This window comes from Gossypium raimondii, chromosome 9, assembly GCF_025698545.1.
Source record: "Gossypium raimondii isolate GPD5lz chromosome 9, ASM2569854v1, whole genome shotgun sequence".
In the NCBI taxonomy this organism is placed as follows: Eukaryota; Viridiplantae; Streptophyta; class Magnoliopsida; order Malvales; family Malvaceae; genus Gossypium; species Gossypium raimondii.
In genome coordinates this window covers 3,213,941-3,235,018 of record NC_068573.1, presented here as the reverse complement: position 1 = coordinate 3,235,018, position 21,078 = coordinate 3,213,941, and positions in this window count along the sequence as shown.

Here is a 21,078-nt window from a genome sequence, read left to right as displayed (position 1 = left end):
AGATGTAATGGTTACCATGAGATAAAATAGGATCATATTGGGAGGATGAATATTATCCCAAAGAGATCAATGATATCCTATGAGAGTAACGCACTTATGACAAAGTCATTGGACGAGCACTAACTAGTTGCTTTCATAATGGTATGTTGCTGGGGAGAGCTTAGTCACGATAATATAGTGGAATGACTTCGTGACTAAATAAGTTTATAATTAATAGGTGAAAAGCCAAAACTTAATTATAAATCATTTGATTCTTAATTGTATATGTCCAATCGGCCCCTCCGCTAGCTCATTGAAACCATAAATGAATTGCATGTTTGAATAAAAATGAACGGAATGAATAGGAAAAGAGAAATGCGAAACATTCTTGAATGATTATGGTTTTCTTTGAAATGGAGAAATTGAATCATTTGGAAATGAATGTAAGTTTCCAAAAATGAAAATGGAAATGAGAATGGGAATGGAAATGAAAATGAAAACTTGCAATTCTATATAGGATTACATAAAAAATGATGGAATAATGATTTTATGTTTTTAGACTGTTTTGAAGTCCAAAAATGAAAATAAGTCATCCGGTCATAGTGAACATATTGAGTTGTGACATATTGAACGAATTTTCTTGAAATTTTACCAGGAGATAAAATCGTCAAAATTTTATTAAAGGTAAAATCGTTAAAATTTTACCAGGATAAAATTAGGGTGAGAAAATTATTTAATATGTAGATATAAAAGTTTATTTTTAGAAATAGAAAAATTGAATTGAGTTAGATTATGTTATAGAGTACTGGGTCAAAAAAGCCCAAGAAGTACTTGTAATTGGACCCGATTTGAGAGGGGCCCAAAACCCCTCATAAAACATGAAAAGGGCACAACCCTAGTAGGAATACTGGGGTGTGTCGTCCACCCCTCTCCTACTCTAGGTAGGAAGTTTTTTTTCCTATTTGAAATAAACCACTACAACTTAACAAGAGTTCTACATTCTCTTACTATAAATAGATGGCATTGATAGAACTATTTACACAACTTTTTAGAGATTGTTATTCTACCTAAAAATAAAGAGAATTTATTATCAACTTATAAATATATTTTTCAAAATAACAATTTTATCGGTTTCTATTATAGAAGAGAGAATTTTTCGTTTTCACCCCAAAAGGAAAACTTTTTCTTGTTCTGTGTTTTTGTTTAATTGGTTCAAGACCACACTTAAAGGAGTTCGTGGTACGAGAATAACAGAGAAGATCATTTGGTTGAAAGCCATAAAACATCAAGGATCCGCTTATCTAAAAACACATGTACAATTTCGATCTAAGATTTATTACTATAAATATCACAAATTGGGTCGGGTTTCAAAATTTTTATTTTCCACTAAGAAAGAAAACTGTGTTCGAACCTGATTTTTTCCAATATTCCGATTGTATCACCATTATCATCAATGGTCTAAAGTCTTATGGGAAAAATTATTTAAATGAAGAGGTGGTAAGGAAGTTGCTTCGAAACTTACCTAAATCTTGGGAAGCCAAAGTGACTACAATGAAGAGGCAAATAATTTAAAAATGTTAACTTTAGATGAGCTCATCGGTTCTTTGCTTACACATGAGATGAGACTTAACGAAAGGGTTAAAGAAGAAAAAGTTGTGAAGAAAAAGGGTGGTGTTGCTCTTAAATCCACCACAAATGAAGATAGGTAATCAAGTTGAGATGTACATGAAGACAAATAGATGACCATGTTTTCTAGGAGATTCAAGAGGTTCATGAAGTCCAACAAAATTAGAAGATTCCAAAATAAGGAGGGATTGAAGCTTGAATCTACCAAGGAAAAAGATCATATTATTTGTTATGAGTATAAGTAATTGGTACATATCAAGTTTGATTGTCGTCAATGGAAGAAGAAGGGATCAAGCAAACAAACTTAAGGCAAATGTGGGTACTTGGAGTGATGAGGATTCCTCCGATAAAGAAGATCAAAAAGTATCCAACATTTGCCTTATGGCCATTAATGACTTTAAGGTCACTTCTAACTTATCTAGTTTAATTACTTATTTATTTAATAAGTTACAAGATGCTCATGATGAGTTGGGTTTGGAATTTGAAGTCATGGTTTCAAAAAATAAGAAAAATATTTCAAATTTGAAAAATGAAAATGACTTCCTTTCCAAAACCAATCATAAACTTGAAGAGCAAGTAAAAAAAAATGCAAGAAATTATTAATGATTTTGAGAAGAAGAATTTAGATTTGCATAATTTACTCTTAACATTTTATGAAGATCATGAAAAGCAACTTGAGTTGCTGAAGAGTGAAAAATCTCACTCTAACATAGTTTTTCCTACAAGGTTTGAAAAAGGAGAAAATTCCAAACAAAATTTTGTTAAAAATAACTTTAATCATTATAAACATAGAGGTCCTTTTAAAAATTTCAAGGGAAAATTAGTTAGAAGTATATGGGTCCCTAAAGGACTCATTACTACTAAAGATAAGTGTATAAACCAATTTTATTTTTGAAAAAAAATGGGGATCGACTTTTTTAAAATAGAAATGGGAGTCGCCACCAATCTTTTATTAAGGTGTGACCGGTTCACCATTCAAAATAAATTTTAGGTCTGCGAGATTTGAGAAAATAGGCCCGAGAGTCGGTAACACACGAGGAAGGGTTAGTACCCTCGTAACGCCCAAAATTGGTACCGAATTGATTGTTTAATGTCTTAGTGATCTGTTCTGTTCTGTTCTCAGGGGAACATGACCTGTATAATGAACCTAATTATGTCTAATGATTAGGATGGCATGATCAAAATGAAGTAGATGCTCCTAACTAGACATGTGTGAATGGTGTTTGCATGAATGCAGAATTTTATTTTTTTGAGAATGATCCCGCTTAGGTTGTCAATACTCGAAGTTTATTAAGGCTTTATCACTAAAGTGCTATAACACCTTCCTTCTCGACTGGCATTTTCTGAAGAAACATTTAGTCAGGTTGCCCCCACTGTAAACCTCAAAGTTTAATCCATTGGGGCGAAAATTTTGTACCATCATTCTCCCACTGTAATCCAATGGTAGAAATATGGCTTTTCCTCAATCCTCTCTTATCCAATTCAAGGATACAGGATCTACATCGTTCTGGTTCCTTACACCATTCCCAATGTGTCGTACCAAAGACTCATGCGCAAATAATGGCTCTCTTCTCCGAGGTAACCTCTTCTTATTGCCTGGTGATCATTGCTTGCTTGTTTATTTAAGCTTTGTCATTAACCTGACATCTTGTCATTTTGTTCAATCAATGCATTTGACAACAAAATCTAAAGAGAAAGTCCAAATTTAGACTCTTCCTTCTCAAATTTCCAACCTTAAACTTGGTGCGTTCTAAACAATAATTTTGTTTCAGGTTCTTGTATTATTTAGAAACTTTTCAAAGTAATATGCAAAACTTACTTTGTGAATTTTTTATTAGTCCATTGATCATTATTCCAATGCAACATGCTTGCAAAAAGGGTCATAACAATGCATAAGAATAAAGTTGGTTCTGGGCATAGCTCAAAATGAATAAATTATCACAAATAGTAAAGAAGGATAATAAAGAAATTGATTGGGAATGTATATCTTGGAGATAAAAGTATTCCAAGATCAACAAATAATATGAGAATTGGGTGCCCCAGATATCACAGCTTGAACTTCTCTGTACAAACTTTCTGAAGACCATTTTGAGTTTGACATGTGTTTAGGAGATCTACAGTGCTTTGTCGATGCCCCAAGATGTCGCCTACCCTTTCCTGTTGATTCAGGTATAACAAGATTACTACATGCCTGAAGATTTGAGTTGCTCTGATCACTTCATGCCCCCATTCCAATCAATATTTGAGCCGTCCTTTTCGGGTTTTCAACTCAAATCCCCATTGGCCTAAGGTGCCCTTTGCGGGTTTTCCCCTTAGCCTCTCAATTTTTACTTTTTCATTTTTTCATTTTTCATTTTCATTTTTCATTTTTTTACTCAAAGTGTCATTTGCAGGTTTTCACCTTGGTCCTTTCCTCTTCTTTAAACGAAGTTTTTCTTGACTAGACCTGAGTTTATAAGACTAGCAATCTCACTCAGAATCAGTGCTCTTCTGAAAAGGGTCTTCTTTACAACATAGGGATATTCCCGGTTTGGCATTAATTTCCCTCTAGAATCCTTTCGAATGATCTTTTTCAACATCTAGCCCTCTCGTGGAATTCTCTGAGATGACACTGTTCATTATGGGCTCGTATCATTTGTTTCTAGTACATCCGACCCTGATGAATAGCTTTTAACCCTTTTCCTAGGTCCAACTGATCACATCGCGATTGGATCCTTCCAACTCTAATACCCGGAGAGAGGGGATTTCAATAGGTAAAACTACCTCAATCTCGTAAACCAAAGAGAACAAAGTTGCTCTGGTAGAAATCTTGATAGATGTTCGGCGAGCAAGGAGGGAAAATTGTGATTTCTCATGCCAGTCATTGTAAGTCTCAGTCATTTTTGCAATTCATTATCTTGCAATACAGTGACAAACCGTGGTGTCTGATTTTGAATTGATTATAGCCCTCAGCTATTGTGCTGTCCTTGCATTTTCCCAATACCATCCTCTCTGGGATCGGCATATAATGGCATTGGTGTATGAAGCAACCTCTAATGATCTAAAAAATGAAGCAATGCCCAATAGAAGTCTTCGATAATGGTGATGTCCATGCCCCATCTTGCTCAAAATTTGAGTCGCCCTTTTCGGGTTTTCAACTCAAATCCACCTTTGGTCAAAGCGCCCTTTGCGAGTTTTCGCCTTAAGCTCTCATTTTCCTTTTTTTTGTCATTTTTGATTTTTTTATATTTTCATCTAGATTTTCCTTTTTTCTTCTTTTCTTCTTTCTTTTTCTCTCATTTTATTTTGATTTTTGTTATTTTTTTTTGAATCTGAACTCATAGGATTAGGCAAGTCCTTGTTATCCTCTTTCGACCAGAATCAATGTTTTTATAGATAAAGTCCTCCACCTAAGATCTTCCACTTTCATCTTGTATGTGAAAAACCTTATTTGGTATCAGATTTATTTCATAGAGCCTTTTGGGGCGCAACTACGACATAAAACTTTGGATCTTCCTCTTTAATCAGGATAAAATCCAACAACATCTTGAAGGGATGGAAACTCGACTTCAAATAGGCAAAGCTATATTGACTCACCGAGAAAGGAATTGCCCCGGTAAAGAATTGCATCGTTCATACTGCAAATTTTGACATCGCGCTGTTGTGCATATTTCATATTCAGCGGTTAACCCGAGCATATCCTGGTATGATCATACAAATGCATCTTTAAACTCTAGAGGTAACTCAACAAGGTCTTGCTTCATCTTTGCAGTCAGGTCAATTCTAATCTTCACCGAGCTCACAATTTCTAATGATTTCTTGTGGGGTAGGATCTGTCTATCCTCTTGTTCAACCATCCTCAACAAGTCTGGAGATAAGCTACAATCTTTGTCATCTTCAAAGTTATGAGATCCCTCTAAACACATGCCTCGCTCAAAAGGAAAATCTGGGTCCGTAGCAGAGTCATTCACGTAACTGATATCTGGGGACCCATAATAAGTACCGAAGAATATACAAAAGAATGTATAAATTCATAAATAATTATTTGCACAATATGATTATAAATGAATGAATAATGTGGAACAAAATCCAAAAGAATGAAGTAATCAATGATAATTATTCAAAAAGAATGAAAGAACATTGACTCAAAAATTATCGCATAGATGTATTTCATTAGAATAATAACGTTCAGACATGAGCCTATTTCACAAATAAGTTCTCATTGCTCCTAGGCTAAAAGCAACGAGTACACTCTGAATATTACTCTAAATAAGTTTTAAATGCTATAGGTATTTCTTTCGTAGTACAATTGCTTAGAACACTCTCAGGGTTATAATGGCGGATATCTAACAAGGTCCTTTCTTCAGTTGCTTTTTCGTGAACATTTCCCACTCTTCTTTATGCATTGCATTCACTCCATTTATCAATTATAATTGGGTAATGGATTTTCCGCACTGGAGGAATCATCAAATTTAACGACGCCCATACTGATAAGCCTTTCAATCACTTTTTCAAAGGCAATGCAATTTTCTATGGAATGCCCCGTCATTCCCGTATGATAATCACATTGTGCGTTTGCGTCGTGCCATCTGGGGTACGAAGGCTGTGGAGGTTTTGAGTAGAGAGGGGCAACAATGCGTGCATCGAATAAGCTTTGATACAGCTCCTTATACGACATCGGAATTGGCATGAACTGGAGGTTCTCCGTGCCTTGTTTCACATAAGATTCTTGTCTTGATGAACCTTGTTGACTAGCAACCACTTTTCTTGGCTGGTTCACCGTAATCGATTTGTTGTTGGTGCTCGCGTTGTTTACCTCATTTTCCTTTCTTCTCGAGGCTGACCTTTTGTTACTCTCTCCTGCTTCTATTTTCCCATTTCTTATGGCATTTTCAATCATTTCGCCATTCATGATTATATTTGAAAAGCTCTTCGAAGCACTTCCCAGCATGTGAGTGATGAACGGGGCCTTCAATGTGTTGATAAAGAGCATCATAGTTTCTCTTTCTAGGAGCGGCGGCTGGACTTGGGTAGCGACTTCCCTCCATCTTTATGCGTACTGCCTGAAACTTTCGCTTGGCTTCTTTTCCATGTTTTGCAAAGTGATTCTATCAGGTACCATATCTGTCACATGACTGTATTGCCTCATGAATGCTTGAGCTAGGTCCCTCCATGAACCAATCTTGGTGCGGCTCAACTGATTGTATCATTTCGACACTGCTCCAATGAGGCTATCCTGAAAACAATGTATTAATAGCTGATCATTGTTAATAGACCCAGTCATTCTCCTACAGAACATGGTGATATGGGCTTCAGGACAACTGGTCCTACTATATTTCTCAAATTCAGGCATCTTGAACTTCTGAGGGAGTACTAAGTCTGGAACCAAGCTCAGATCTTTTGCATCAATTCCCTGATTACTATCAGCGCTTTCCAAGGCTTTAAATTTTTCCTCCAACCATTTATACCTATCTTCCCACTGTTTTGGCAATTCCGTGGTTGCCTTTCCTTCCTCAGCTGCTTCATCAAAATCCGGGACAGTAAGATTAACCAGATTATCACCAGGGTTAGGACCTGATCCGACCAGAAAGTTTATCGGTATCGAAACATCGGTTTGAAACCGCGAAGCCCAATTGAAACAGAGGATCTGTGCGTAGGTACCTCAGCCTAAACCTGTGTATACAGAGGCGTAAAGCCTAGAGGATAGGTAGGTCTATCCTTGTTTTCTTCTTCATCATTTACTATAGGACCTTTCCCCTTATTTACTCCTTTAGTCAGTAGATGGGTCAATTCAGCCATCGCGTCTTTTTGAGCCTTGATTAATTTTTCCATCATGTCTTCTTAGATTTTATCTAGCCGCTCTTGCATTTGTACTTGTAACCGTTCTTGCATATCCTTTTGCATTTGCTCCAATTTCTCTAATCTTTGATCCATTTCCTTAGTTTTGCGACGAGTACCGTAAGGATGTTTGGTTGGTTGATTTTCCAGATTAGCTAAAATAGATTTATTCAATTAGGCTCTTTCAATGGACTTTAATGCATGTGATGCAATGCAGATGCATGAAGTGAATGCATAAAGATACGTTGATTTTGATTCAATTACATTTAGGAAACTTTTCTAGAAAGTAAATTCCTTTACATAAAGCAGATGCATGTACGGCCTCGCCCTTTTATTCCAAGAGACAATATTGATCTTTTTCTTCATCCGCATGTTGGAGATAATCTCGCCAATAGATACCACTGCTAGCTCCTTTTCTCGATCTTGGTCGCAATCCATCATCTGCCCATCTTCATAAGGCTCGTCAGCTTCTTCCAGGGAGTTGAAAAGTCGAAGGCTCTTGGACAATCGTCTTGAATCCTTGGGCCACGAAGCAAAGTCACGAACTATTCCATCGATCTTCTTGTGTTTCTCAGAATATATTCAGGCAGCCGTATTATTTTCCACTTTATCAAGGAATCCGTAATCCATGACAAGCTTTCTAATTTAGTAATTGGATTTGGATTAATATCTCTTTCCTAAGATGCAAATGCAATGCAAACACAATCAAAGCACAACAAGAGGGGTTAGTACAAAATAGAAGCAAACAAGGAAAACAAAAGTACCTAGCCGGGTAATCGCTAGGGATTTGGAGGGGCTCTACCTAGGATAGGTTCCTAAGGTCTTCTACATGTAGTTTGGCTCTAAAGATAAGGTACCTGAACCAGCAAATTCCTCGATCTTCACCTATTATAGGCTCACAAGACCGAGTTCGATTCAGGGGAATACATTTCCCTATGGCTGCACGGAGATGAAAATCTCACGAAGACATAGGTACGGATGTATCCCGAAAGTGATTCACTATCCTGCACGGAGGTGAAAACCTCACGAAGGAGTAGCTTCTCACTCCCACTTAAAAGGACAAGACTAAACAGTCTTATGCAATATGATGCCAAAATATAGAGCTTAATTTACAGTAATCATGCAAACAAATGCAAAGAGAAGATCGTAAATTTTCAAAAGCCAATTTTAATTTTCGACAATAAGACAAGAAACAATTAATTTTACGGCTTGACTCTCTAAGTGTCCCCAGTGGAGTTGCCAAGCTGTATAAACCATTTTTATTTTTGAAAAAAAATGGGGATGGACTTTTTTAAAATAGAAATGGGAGTCGCCACTGATCTTTTATTAAAGTGTGATCGATTCACCATTCAAAATAAATTTTAGGTCTGCGAGATTTGAGAAAATAGGCCCGGGAGTCGGTTACGCACGAGGAAGGGTTAGCACCCTCGTAACGCCCAAAATTGGTACCGAATCGATTGTTTAATGTCTTAGTGTCGAAACTTTGAAAAGATTTTGAAATACGATCCTTTTATCTTGAATAAAATGAATTAGATAATAAGGCTCACTTAGTTCGAGGAAATAAATTGTCACACTTAGTAAGTTAGAGTGCAACGTTTCAAATCCTCAAAATTAAGTTTGACTTTTAAAACCTGTACATTTTGAGAAGGATACTCGATTCTTTTGGTCAAATGAGAAAATCAAAACCCAATAAGTTAGGGTTCGATTTCACAAAATCCTAAATATCGAATATTGCCTTTATTTTCATTCGTTAGAAAAATCCTCGTTTCGAGAAAACAATATGTCATATCCAATGCGTTAGGACACCACATATCGAATTCCCGAAAATGAGCTTTTATTTGGAAACCTAAAGGTTTTGATTAAAGCATATCCTCGATTATTTAGGTTCAACGAGGAAAAATCGGAACCCAATACGTTAGGGCTCAATCTTTTCGAAGATCCCAAATGCCGAGTATTTTGAAGATTTATGTGCAAAACGATTTCGATGTTTTTCTAAACAAATGTAATGCGATTGAATGGTGGTGCATAATTCAAAATGATAATTTGTAAATTACGATACATACTAGTGGACACAAATAAATCAATAAATATCAACAAACAAATGCCATACACATAAAGGTAATAATCTCACACCATGCACTATTTAAATACTAACATTAATGATTAAAGACGAATGAATTAAATAATAGGAAGCAAGTTAAAATGTAATAATCATAATACTAATTTCAAAATGGTAACAAAACATTTTAAAATAAATAGTATTTAAAATAAGTTACGTGAAACAATTTAAATAAATGGTAAAAGATTCTAAATAAGTGGTACATGAAAAGGAGTTTTAAAGACTAATATAAATTTATTTAAAACAAATGGTATAGAATAATTTTAAAATTAATATATAAAGCGACTAAAAATAAAATAATATATAAATAACTTAAAATAAATCATTTACCAAACAAGTTAAAATGACATATAACGAGTTAAATATAATATACAAAAGATGAAATTTTAAAATAAATCAATTTAAGGATAATCACATTTAAAATAACATATATAAAAACAATTTAAACTATGTCATATATATATCAAAATAGGTGTTATATACAAAAGTTTAAAATAATGCAAAGAAATAGAAAATAAAATGGTTTAAAATGAAAAATGTATTAAAACAATTTAAATAAAGATTAAGGATCGAAATGAAAATAAAATAAAATATGCGGTATGATTTTAAAACCTGAAGAAAAACCGATTTGAAATAAAATCTAATGCGAATGGACTTCTTGCACAATAATCCCATCAAACCCAAAGCGCGCGGATCCTTCCTCGGTCGGTCACCACATGGTCAAAGGTCGCTACCACGCACCATTGTTTGTTCAGTACAAAACCCATCTTGAAACCCCAAGGACTTAAGAATCAAAAGGACTTTCCCCTTCTATTCTCAGCCCCAAGCATTACGCCGTTCATGCGCCTACAACCTCCACCATTACTCCGATTGCGACAGAGATGAATGGAGATCGACGGCCTCCAACGACTAGGTACGATTCCTTTTTTTTCTTTTGTGTTGTTTCGCATATAGAGAAAAAAAGAGAAAGAAAAAAAAAGAGAGAAAAAAAGAAGAAAAAACCAAGAAAACCAACTGTAAATCACCTTTGCAATTTTTGTTTTCGATTTCTCTGAATATTTTTTATTCTTTTTTTTATTCCATCTCCGTGTCAAAAAGGGAAGGCTTTACAGATTTTTGTTTGCTCTTTTTATAGCCGAATAGAAATAAAAAATAGATCCAAACGAAATACAATGCTTTTTTCTCTTTTCTTTGTCTCTGCTGCCTTTGTTTGTTTGTGCACAGGTACAATCGTACGGCGGCCAGCTGGGGTGTACGGAGGTGTACGTGGCAGTGTACGTGCTTGACTGAGGAGATTGGAGGCGTGAGGCGGTTGGGTCTGCTGTGCGAGGGAGTTACGGCGCCTGGTCTGTTCCAGAAACCCTAGGGTTTTCGGAAGTTGTTTAGGGCTATTAGTGTTTGGGCTTATTGGGCCTGGTGTAATTGGATTTAGTGGGTATTTGGGCCTGTTGTAATTTGGACATGTTAATTGGAATTTTAATTTTGGTTTTATATTTTTTGTTTATTTATTTCTGATTTGGGCCGGGCAAATTTGGGCCATTACAATAAGGATATCCTTTCTAAATGGATACCTAAAGGGACTAAAATCTTAGAAACTAATGCTTAAGGACCCAAAAAATTTGGGTACCAAAAATTAAAAATTAATTCTATGTTTGTAGGAAAAAGAGCATTGCTTCAAGGTGGACAATTCAAACAAAAACTCGTGGTACCTTAATAGTGGATACTCAAGGCACATGACCGGTGACGAGCAATTTTGTTGAATTGAAGCCAAAAATTGGAGGAGAAGTTACATTTGATGACAACTCCAAAGGACTTATTGAAGCAATTGGCTTTATTAGTAAAAACTCTTCGATCTTTATTGAAAATATTTTGTATGTCAACGGTCTTAAGCATAACCTATTAAGTATTAGTCAATTATGTGATAAAGGTCTCAATGTCATCTTTGAATTAAATGGATGTAAAGTAATTGACATTTTGTCTAATAAGATTATGTTTGTAGGACAATGATATGAAATATTTATAGCTAAAGGAAACGAGCATAAAGTTTGCAAACTACTTAGATCCATATATGGACTCAAGCAAGCATCTCGCTCATGGAATCAAAGATTTGATCAAGCGATCAAGAATTTTGGATTTGAGCAAAATGTAAATGAACCTTGTGCTTATAAACGTTTAGAGGATGGAAATGTGGTATTTATCGTTCTATATGTCGACATTCTACTCACTGGGAACGATGTAGAGATATTGTTATCGATTAAACTGTGGTTAAGCATAAAGGACTTGGGAGAAACTAATTTTGTTCTAGGCATTCGAATCCTAAGGGATCGAAAGAAAAAAAGTGAAAGCACTGTCTTAAGTTTCATATATAGACAAGATATTGGAGCGTTATGCAATGACTGATTCGGAGAAGGGAAATCAACCCTCCGCATCGGGATTTTATCTCTCTTTGAAGGACTATCCTAAGATAGTGGAAGAGAGAGAGAACATGAGAAAGGTTCCTTATGCTTTGGTGGTAGGAAGTCTGATGTATGCCATGTTATGCACATGTCCAGATATCTATTTTGCAGTGGGGTTGGTAAGTCGATATCAGACGAATCTAGGACCAAGAAACCGGCAAGCAGCTAAGCATATACTCAAGTATTTACGGATAACGAGGGATTATATGCTTGTGTATTCTAGAGGATATCTTACTCCTATCTGAAATACTGATTATGACTTCCAAACATGTTGAGATTTGAGGAAATAGAAATCTGATTGTGCTTTTGTCCTAGGCGGCGGGTCCATTGTGTAGAGAAGTGTAAAGTAGAGTTGTATTGCTAACTCCACTATGGAGGGTCGAATATGAGGTATGGAAAAGCCATAGCCCTGTAACAGTGTAGATATAGCTAAATCTCAAAGAAATCACATAAGGAAAAATACATTGATACAAAATATCATAAGGGAGACAATAGTGTTTGACAGAATAGTAGATGTAGTAAAAAATCACATATGAGGACAAATCCTGGGGATTTGTTTTACCAAGACTCTACTAGCTAGAGAGCTTTTAGAGAAACATATTGAGGACACAAGAATGCAAAACATGACTCATTTGCTTCACTAGGGCAAGTGGGAGACTGTTGTATCTGGTGCCTTAAGTGTAGTATTTTCGTCAATATACACTTGTAATTTGTTCGAACAGATTGATTAATAAAATTATTCATTGATATACTTTGTATAATTGTCTTTATATGGTTTTTGCACGCAAAGCAAAATGAAAGCAAATGTTGCTCACTGGTTGTTTAATGTTTAACTAATATTAAGTGGTATTACGTGATTGGATTGTAATACAGAAAGACAAGTTGTATTAGTAGACGAACCTAAACATGTCCTTAGTCTAATCGAAAACAAAAAACCGATTAAAAGACTAATATGTCATCTATCAAGTCCCGTTATAGAGATGCTTTATCTTGGGAATTGAAGCGGATGACTCTAGAAGATAGAGACATAGATGTAATTGATTGGACTGATAGTACATCAGATGGGACCCAAGAAGAATAGATCCTGAATTCGTTTATGGATTTATTCACTTGTGACATTCATAGTGTGGCATACCTAAATCTTAAGTGGACGACATACTATGTATGTGTGACTCGTAGACTTTGATGTAAGCAAAAGCCTGTGTTTGAATAGATAAGGAATCGAAAGCTGGTAAGTTGGGTGTACAACTTCTGTAGTATGTAGCGTCATTCACAATAGTGGAATTAATAGTCCGAGACATGGGTAAATGATATCCTCTCATTGGCATTACATGGTTGATGAAAAGTAAATGTGGCCATCGGTCGTTCGTATTTGTGATGAATAACTTGATTACCATTTGATAGTAATTGACTTTTCATAAAGGAAGATGTAACGGTTACCATGAGATAAAATAGGATCATACTGGGAGAACGAATATTATCTCAAAATATTAAAGACATCATATGATGGTAACACACTTATGACAAGATCATTGGACAAGAACTAATCAAGTTGCTTTCGTAATGGCATGTCATTGGGGAGAGCTTAGTCACGATACTATAATGGAATGACTCCGTGACTAAATGAGTTTATAATTAATAGGTGAAATGCTAGAACATAATTATAAATAATTTGATCCTTAATTGTATATGTGCAATCGGTCCACCGCTAGCTCGTAGAAACCATAAATGAATTGTGTGTTGATCAAAATGAAAATAGAAATGGAAATGAGAAATCAATTCATGATATCTCAAAAATGATCAGAAGATTGAGTTAATATTTTTGAGCTATTTTAAAGCCCCAAAATGAAAATAAACCATGCAATCATAGTGAACAAGTTGAATGGTGAAATATTAAATATATTTTCTTGGAAATTTTATTAGGGTAAAATCGTCATAATTTTATCGAGGGTAAAATTGGGATGAGAAAATAATTTAATATAAATATTGAAGTTTATTTTGGAAATGGAAAAACAAAAATGGGTTAGATAAGATTTCAAAGTATTGGGTTAAAAAGTTTGGGAAGTACTTGTAATTGGACCCAATGTGAGAGGGGCTCAAAATCCACTTATGGAATATGAAGGGGAGGAAACCCTAGTATGAAAAAAGGGATGTGCCGCCACCCTAATCCTACTCTAAGTAGGAAGTGTTTTTCTATTTGAAATAAACTTCTCTAATTCAACAAGGGTTCTACCTTCTCTCCCTATAAATAGATGGCACCGATAGAGCTATTTACACACAACTTTCAAATATCATTATTTTGCCTGAATATAAAGAGACTTTTATTCTCTAAGAATTAAATATATTTTTTGAAATAACGATTCTATCAATTTCTATTTGAGAAGAGAATTTTCGTTTTCACCCCAAAAGAAAATAAAACTATTTATAGTTTTTGTGTTTGATTTGATTTGATCGAGCCCACACTCGAGGCAATTCGTGGTATGAGAATAGCAGGGAAGATCATATGTTGAAAGCCAAGAATGACAAGGATCCATTTATCTAACACAGGTACGATTTTGGTCTAGGGTTTATTATTATAAATATCACAAACCAAGTCGGTTTTCAAAATTTTTATTTTACGTTGTGCAAGAAAATCTTTTTCAAGCCGGATTTTTTCAAAAAAAATTAACATAAATAGATTATTTTGAAGTTATTCCAATCATTTCTAGGTAAATTTTGGTTACAAATGGGGACCATTTAGGCTTATTTGGGTCAAAACAGGGTCAATATCGGGATATTGGGAAATGGGTGTTGCGACATTGATCTTTTGATGTCACGACACCGAGAGCAGATTACTCTATTATCTATAATGTCACAACACTAACTTATGGTGTTGTGACATAGCCCAATGTCACGGCATTGAAGGTTGGATGTCGTGAAACCAGAAACAAATTGCCTAAAACATAACTTAAACACATAAAACTAAGTCAAAACTATCTTTAAACATTTCATAACATTTCTAAATACTTTTAGAACTCAAAATATGTCAACTTATGATTCAAAAAATTCATATAACGCATGAGTATATCCATCTAAGGAAGATTATCCCAAGGTACAAAATGATATTAAGCATGCATGACATAATTTTGGAACCACTTAGTTACTTTACAACAAAAATTCATATGGTTCTAATCCTATGTACATGACACTTATTATCAATATCTATGTTCCATACACTTCAATCCTTGCTTGATGATGAGATGAGGATGAGGATGGCCATTTCAAAAGTTGCCTTCAAAACGACTTTACCTACGCGTTCAAAACAACGTGTTAAGCTGGTGAAAGCTTAGTAAGTACTTAGAATTCTAACTTACCTTTGTATTCAATATAGTATATTAGTAAATAAGTACTTAAATAATAAATATAATAAACATGGCTACTAAAAACTACTTAAAGATAAAGATTGATATGGGCAACAAGGTTAAATAATATCATTTCACTTACCACATTTTCTTCATACATTTTTATTCATTAATCACTCACTTTTCCTATTGTAGACTTGAGTGAACAAAAAGGATATACAAAATATAATCACGAAGTATACAAGCACATTAGTGTTAGGTTATCACAAAAACTAATAATGTTAAAACATGAGCACCAATGTGCTAAATTTACGAGGGCACTAAGAAAATTCCTAATTGCATGTTATTTATATCCCACATATTCAAAACTTTTCTACAAGGGCTTTAACATTATTATAGATCCAATATTCATCACAAGCACAATCAACTTTCATAATTTCATAGTCACTTATAACTTTCCAACTTTTTACAATTTAGTCATTTTCTCCATACATATATTCACATCAACAATAACCACATTTATTTACTACTTCCTTGAATTATTCACATATTTATTAAGTTACAAATACTCAAGTTCATGACATTAACACTTTCATTATCATAAAATTTCAAAACCTAATTAAGTAAGAAGAATCCTAAAGTACTTACAAATTTGTCTAAATTATACTTCCTTCAAGCTTTGTCTACTTGTTGTCCCTTGTCTAAACTCCTTGTAGCTTCTTCCTTGTCTTTCTCTTCATTTCATATCAATACCATAAAATATAATATACCAATATTCTTAATCCACAAAATAATCAAATTAGACATGAAACTATTACTAAATCATGAATATCTTACTTTAAAATCTTAGTTTCTCACATTATCTAGATTTTCTCTCTTCAAACATGTACTCTCCACTTCCAACTTGAAAACTAAGCTTGCTAGGTTGTGGGTAACTTGATTTAGCTAAGGTTTTTATGGAAATTTGATAGTTTTGACCTTGAAAATTTAATCATACAATCATTCATCAAACCTCACTAATTAATCATCAAATTTTATTTACAAAAATAACGTCCATAAATCAAACGTTAATCCCCTAATATGAAATTCAAACATTTACATCTCCGAAACAACGTCGAAACTGTATCTACTCCACTGGAAGGTTCTAGTTTTTCATACCTTTCGCCTAATCAAAGTCATGAACACACTTAACAGAACATAGAATGAAAACTAAACACCAACACCTCAAATCTTATTCAAGAACAAATTAAAGCTAAAATAATAGAAAAATAACTTGACAAACTTACACCACGCACTACGATCGAAGAACGAATCTTACCCACGTACACAGAAGAAAATTGAAACGAAAAAAAGCAAAACCAATGGAAACGGAGAAAAGAAAAAAAAGAAAAATAGAGAAGAAGGGAAGAAAAGAACGTGAGAGTGAGAGAGACAATTTGGGATAATTTCTTAACCACTCACATCCCACTAAGTCCCATAATTAACCACCCACATCCCTCTAAGTCCCACAAATAACCACTCACCAGATTCCTTTGTAGTTCAAAACAAAAATAATTTCCACTTACCTACACAAGGGCCACCTTACTACTAAACCAACAGGCTTATTCTTATCAACAAATGCACTCAAATATTTCTTAAATCAAATACAAAAAAAACTAGGGATTTAGACAAAATTGACAAAAATACAAGTGAAATGATTTGAACTTAGAACCTTCCTCACACAAGCACAACCCCTAACCACTTAACCAGAATAAATTACTTAGCATAATTTCGGAATTTTAACTAAAAAATCACAATGTGACCCCTCTAGGTTTCACTAACCCAATTTCTTCCAACCCAATTTTTGGATGTGACATAACCACTCTTTCCTTTCTCCTCCATCACACTGAAGTGCCTCAGTCTGGTTCCCTCACCCACTCTACTACCATCACTCGTTCTGCATACACAGGGGCTCCCCCTACCAAGTAATCTATCTTACTTTTTTTAGAGTCTCTATTGCTAAAATGTGGGCTAAACTGTTTGCCAATCTCGGAGTATGTTTAAAAATGATGCTTTGGAAACTATCTTTTAATTGTTGAATGTCTTGTATATGCGCTCCTATCTGTGATTTATTTGGATTATGAGTCTGACATTTCTTTATAATGGCTAATGAGTCACCTTCCACTGTTACCTCCGACCACCCCATTTCGAGACCCATTTGCACCGCCCGGTGACACGCAAGAGCTTCGACAGAAAAAACTGTTGAGACCCCATCATGAATCTCCAAGCATGAAATCAAAACACGCCCCTCGACATTCCTCGCGATAATACCCAAGGTCGACCTAAAGTTATGACCGTTATATGCACCGTTGAAATTGATTTTTATAGCATAACCAGATGGACTCTCCATTCAACTGCCTCATGTTCCCTTGTAAGGTTCCTCCTGTCAGTTTCATTAATCACAATAATGTAGTTAATAATAAACCATGCTATTTCCGTTAGTCTATTCTAGCATTTCTGTTGCTTCAGATGGCCCAAAATGCACAACAGAACAAGCGCCTCTGATAGATTGAACATTCTCCAAAAACCCATGTGAGCCACTGTGCAAAACCCAACTCTAGTCTATTAAGGATATTTGATAAACTTAAACCTAACCAAACCTCGACAGATATAGGGCAATCGCGGAATAAATGGTCTATGGTCTCAGCACCTATTCCACATCGAGGACAAGTCACATTATTCACCAATTTCCTATGCTGCATGTTGACTAGTGTAGGTAAATAATTCCAAGATATCCTCCATATTGTAATTTTCAATTTAAAAGGGAGATTTAGGCACCATAGTTTTTTATAGAAATCTTTGTAGCTGGTCTGTAAAGCATAAGCATTAGGGTTCCTAGGAAATTTTTGTAATAGTTTGTAGGCACTATGTACCGAAAACTCCCCCAAGAGCTCACCACTTCACACAAATAGACCATTATGGGCCTTCTTCGCTAGAGGGATATTGAGGATCCTGGCAGCATCCACCTCCGAGAAGGTATTGACAATCAACTTTTGCGTCCATGCTCTATTATTAACATTTATTAGATTTGCCACTGTAGAATTTTGCATGCTATGAACAATGTAAGATGACTTGTAATTTTCAACCCTTGGAATCCAAGCATCTTCATTAATTGATATTTTGGTATTTTAAAATGGGAAAAAGGATGAAAACTCATCCGTTTCTTCCCTACACTACTCGACCTTCACTTCTTCACTAAGGGAAGCTTTCCCTTTTAATTTTCTTGCCATTTTCTCTAAATCTCTTAAAAAATCTCAACATTTCCTTTCAGGTTGTTTTTAACAAAATAAACTCATTGTTATATTTCTACCTTCAAATTCTCTATTTTTAGCTAAGGTTTTTGATACGAGTCACAGAGGCCCAACCCAAGTTCTTGAAGGCAAGGCCCAATAAGAGGATTCCAAGCCCAACCAAGAAGTCAAACCATACTTAGTTGAAAATCAGGCCAAATTGTCAAAGTGGCCCAAGTTGTAAAGTTTTATTTTTATTTATTTATTTTTTACTTAATTTAAATTTTTATGTAAATATTCAGTCCAAGAGTCCCAAGTAAAAGACCCTTGGCCGAATTTCCATATTAAAATAATTAGGAGTTTTTTAATTTTAGTTTTCTAATTATATTAGGACTAGTTATAAGGCCTATTTAAAGGCATGGCTGGTCACCTTGTAACCAACTTCTCATATACATTGAAATTTCAGTTTTGTTAAAGTGCAGAATTTTCTTTGAGGTTTTCTCCAAGAATTCTCTCTTGAGCTTTCTTTAGAAGTTGTTTTAACAATCTTTTGATTGTGGGAGCCATCTTCAACCTTCTTCTTGCCATTGATATTCTTTGGAGGGAAGATTAGAGCCGTTTGAAGGGAGTTGTGAGATCTTTCGGGATTTCAAGGCTTCTTAGGACTTATCTTTTAATTTCTTGCTGTCAATTCTTTCTTTATTTCTGCTTGTGCCGAATCTTTATCTAATTTATTTGTTTTTCTTATTGTGTTTCCAGCCTTTTTTCTATCTTAAAGAATCAGCCAACAAATCCCCAATTTCTAGGGTTCTTGCCGATTCATCCATACTCTTTTTGGGTGAAATTAGATTGCCGAAATTTGGGGAAAACTATCTTGGTGTTCAATTGGGCGTAATCGAATCTCCTTTAGGGTTTCAAAACCCTTATTAATACTTATTTCTATTCTCAATTTGATTCTTTCTTGATTTGGGATTTTATTTCAGATCCGGAAATTCAAAGTTCTAATCTTTTAATTTTCTGTTTCGTGTCAGATCTGATTGTTTAGGGTTTTCGTAGGAGTTTCCCGTGACTTGGCAACTCGATCTTGGTCCGTGCGCAACCCCCGTATCAGTTTTTTTTCAGCGGTAAACTATTTGTTTGAATATTGTTGGAATGGTATATAGGTTGTTCTTAATATTTCCTTAAATTTACTATGATATTCTGAACACCTTGTGTCTTAATTGTTAATGCTTTTATTCCTTTGCATTATAATTGATTCCATGGTTTAGTTTTAGCATTGAGTTAATGGATTAAAAGGAAGTATTGAGGTGATTATTCTTACTTTTAAGTTTTTGTTTAAATATGCCAAATAGAGAGATTATTAGTGCCATTTATAACCATCAACTTCAACTCTAATTGCAACTAAGGAAAAGTGGGCAACATATTATAACTTGTCTTATTTTATTGACATATTTTGAATAAAATTGATTTGATCTTTTATTTCTTGAATATTAAAAATTGTTAGCAGCTCATATATAAAGACTTTCTGCTTAAGAAACAAACCAATCAAAAATATGAATAAGACTTTCAGTTCAATCCAAATTTCCTTAGAAAATTCAATGTTAAAATGAGTTTGACTACTAGAAGATCTCTGCCATTATGCTGATTATTAAATACCTTTTTATATGATTATTTTAATGGAATAAGCTATTGTAATTGGTTGCAATCCAACAAACTTTAACTCTTATATAATGCAAAATTTGTTTAGGTTATATGTACGAAAAAGAAAGCATTATACTTGAACCCAACCGCATCAGTCAGTTGAGTCAGCTGGACTAAGGGTGGGTTTGGATGGGCGATTAGGTGCGGTGTGGTGCATTTAGCTTACTTTTTGTCTCACGCTACAATATCGCTACAATATCTAATCTCATCGTTACTGCTGTTTTTACACTAACCGCAGGTAAATGCATCGTCCATCCAAACTCACCCTAAAATTGGCAAGGTATTTGTCTGAAAAAAGCCATTAGACCAGTTGACTTGAGAATTGGGTAATTAAACTAATTTTTTTAATATTTTATTTAATTGAACTGGATGAACTAGTCGAACTACGAACTGATAGCGTGGCCGGTTTGATCATCGATACAATTTTGAAAACATTAATCAAATATTTCACACTGATATATTAATAGTTGGATGGTAAAATTTTGATTTGATAGTATCTAACTGTATCATAAGTACTTTATATCAAACAATACTTACCAAACAATTTTCATTTTTTCAAGGTCCAAACTATTATATTGTACTTAAAAATTGGAGATAAAATTTTAAAAATAAAATAAAATTTCTCAATAAAAGGAAATTGTCCCACAATTATTGTTTTATTTGTAGAATATCTAGATCATTTTATTAAATATGAAAATGACCCTAACGATTTGATAACTATTCCCATTATCCAACGGTTGGTGTGATGCTACGTGTTCATTATGATTTTA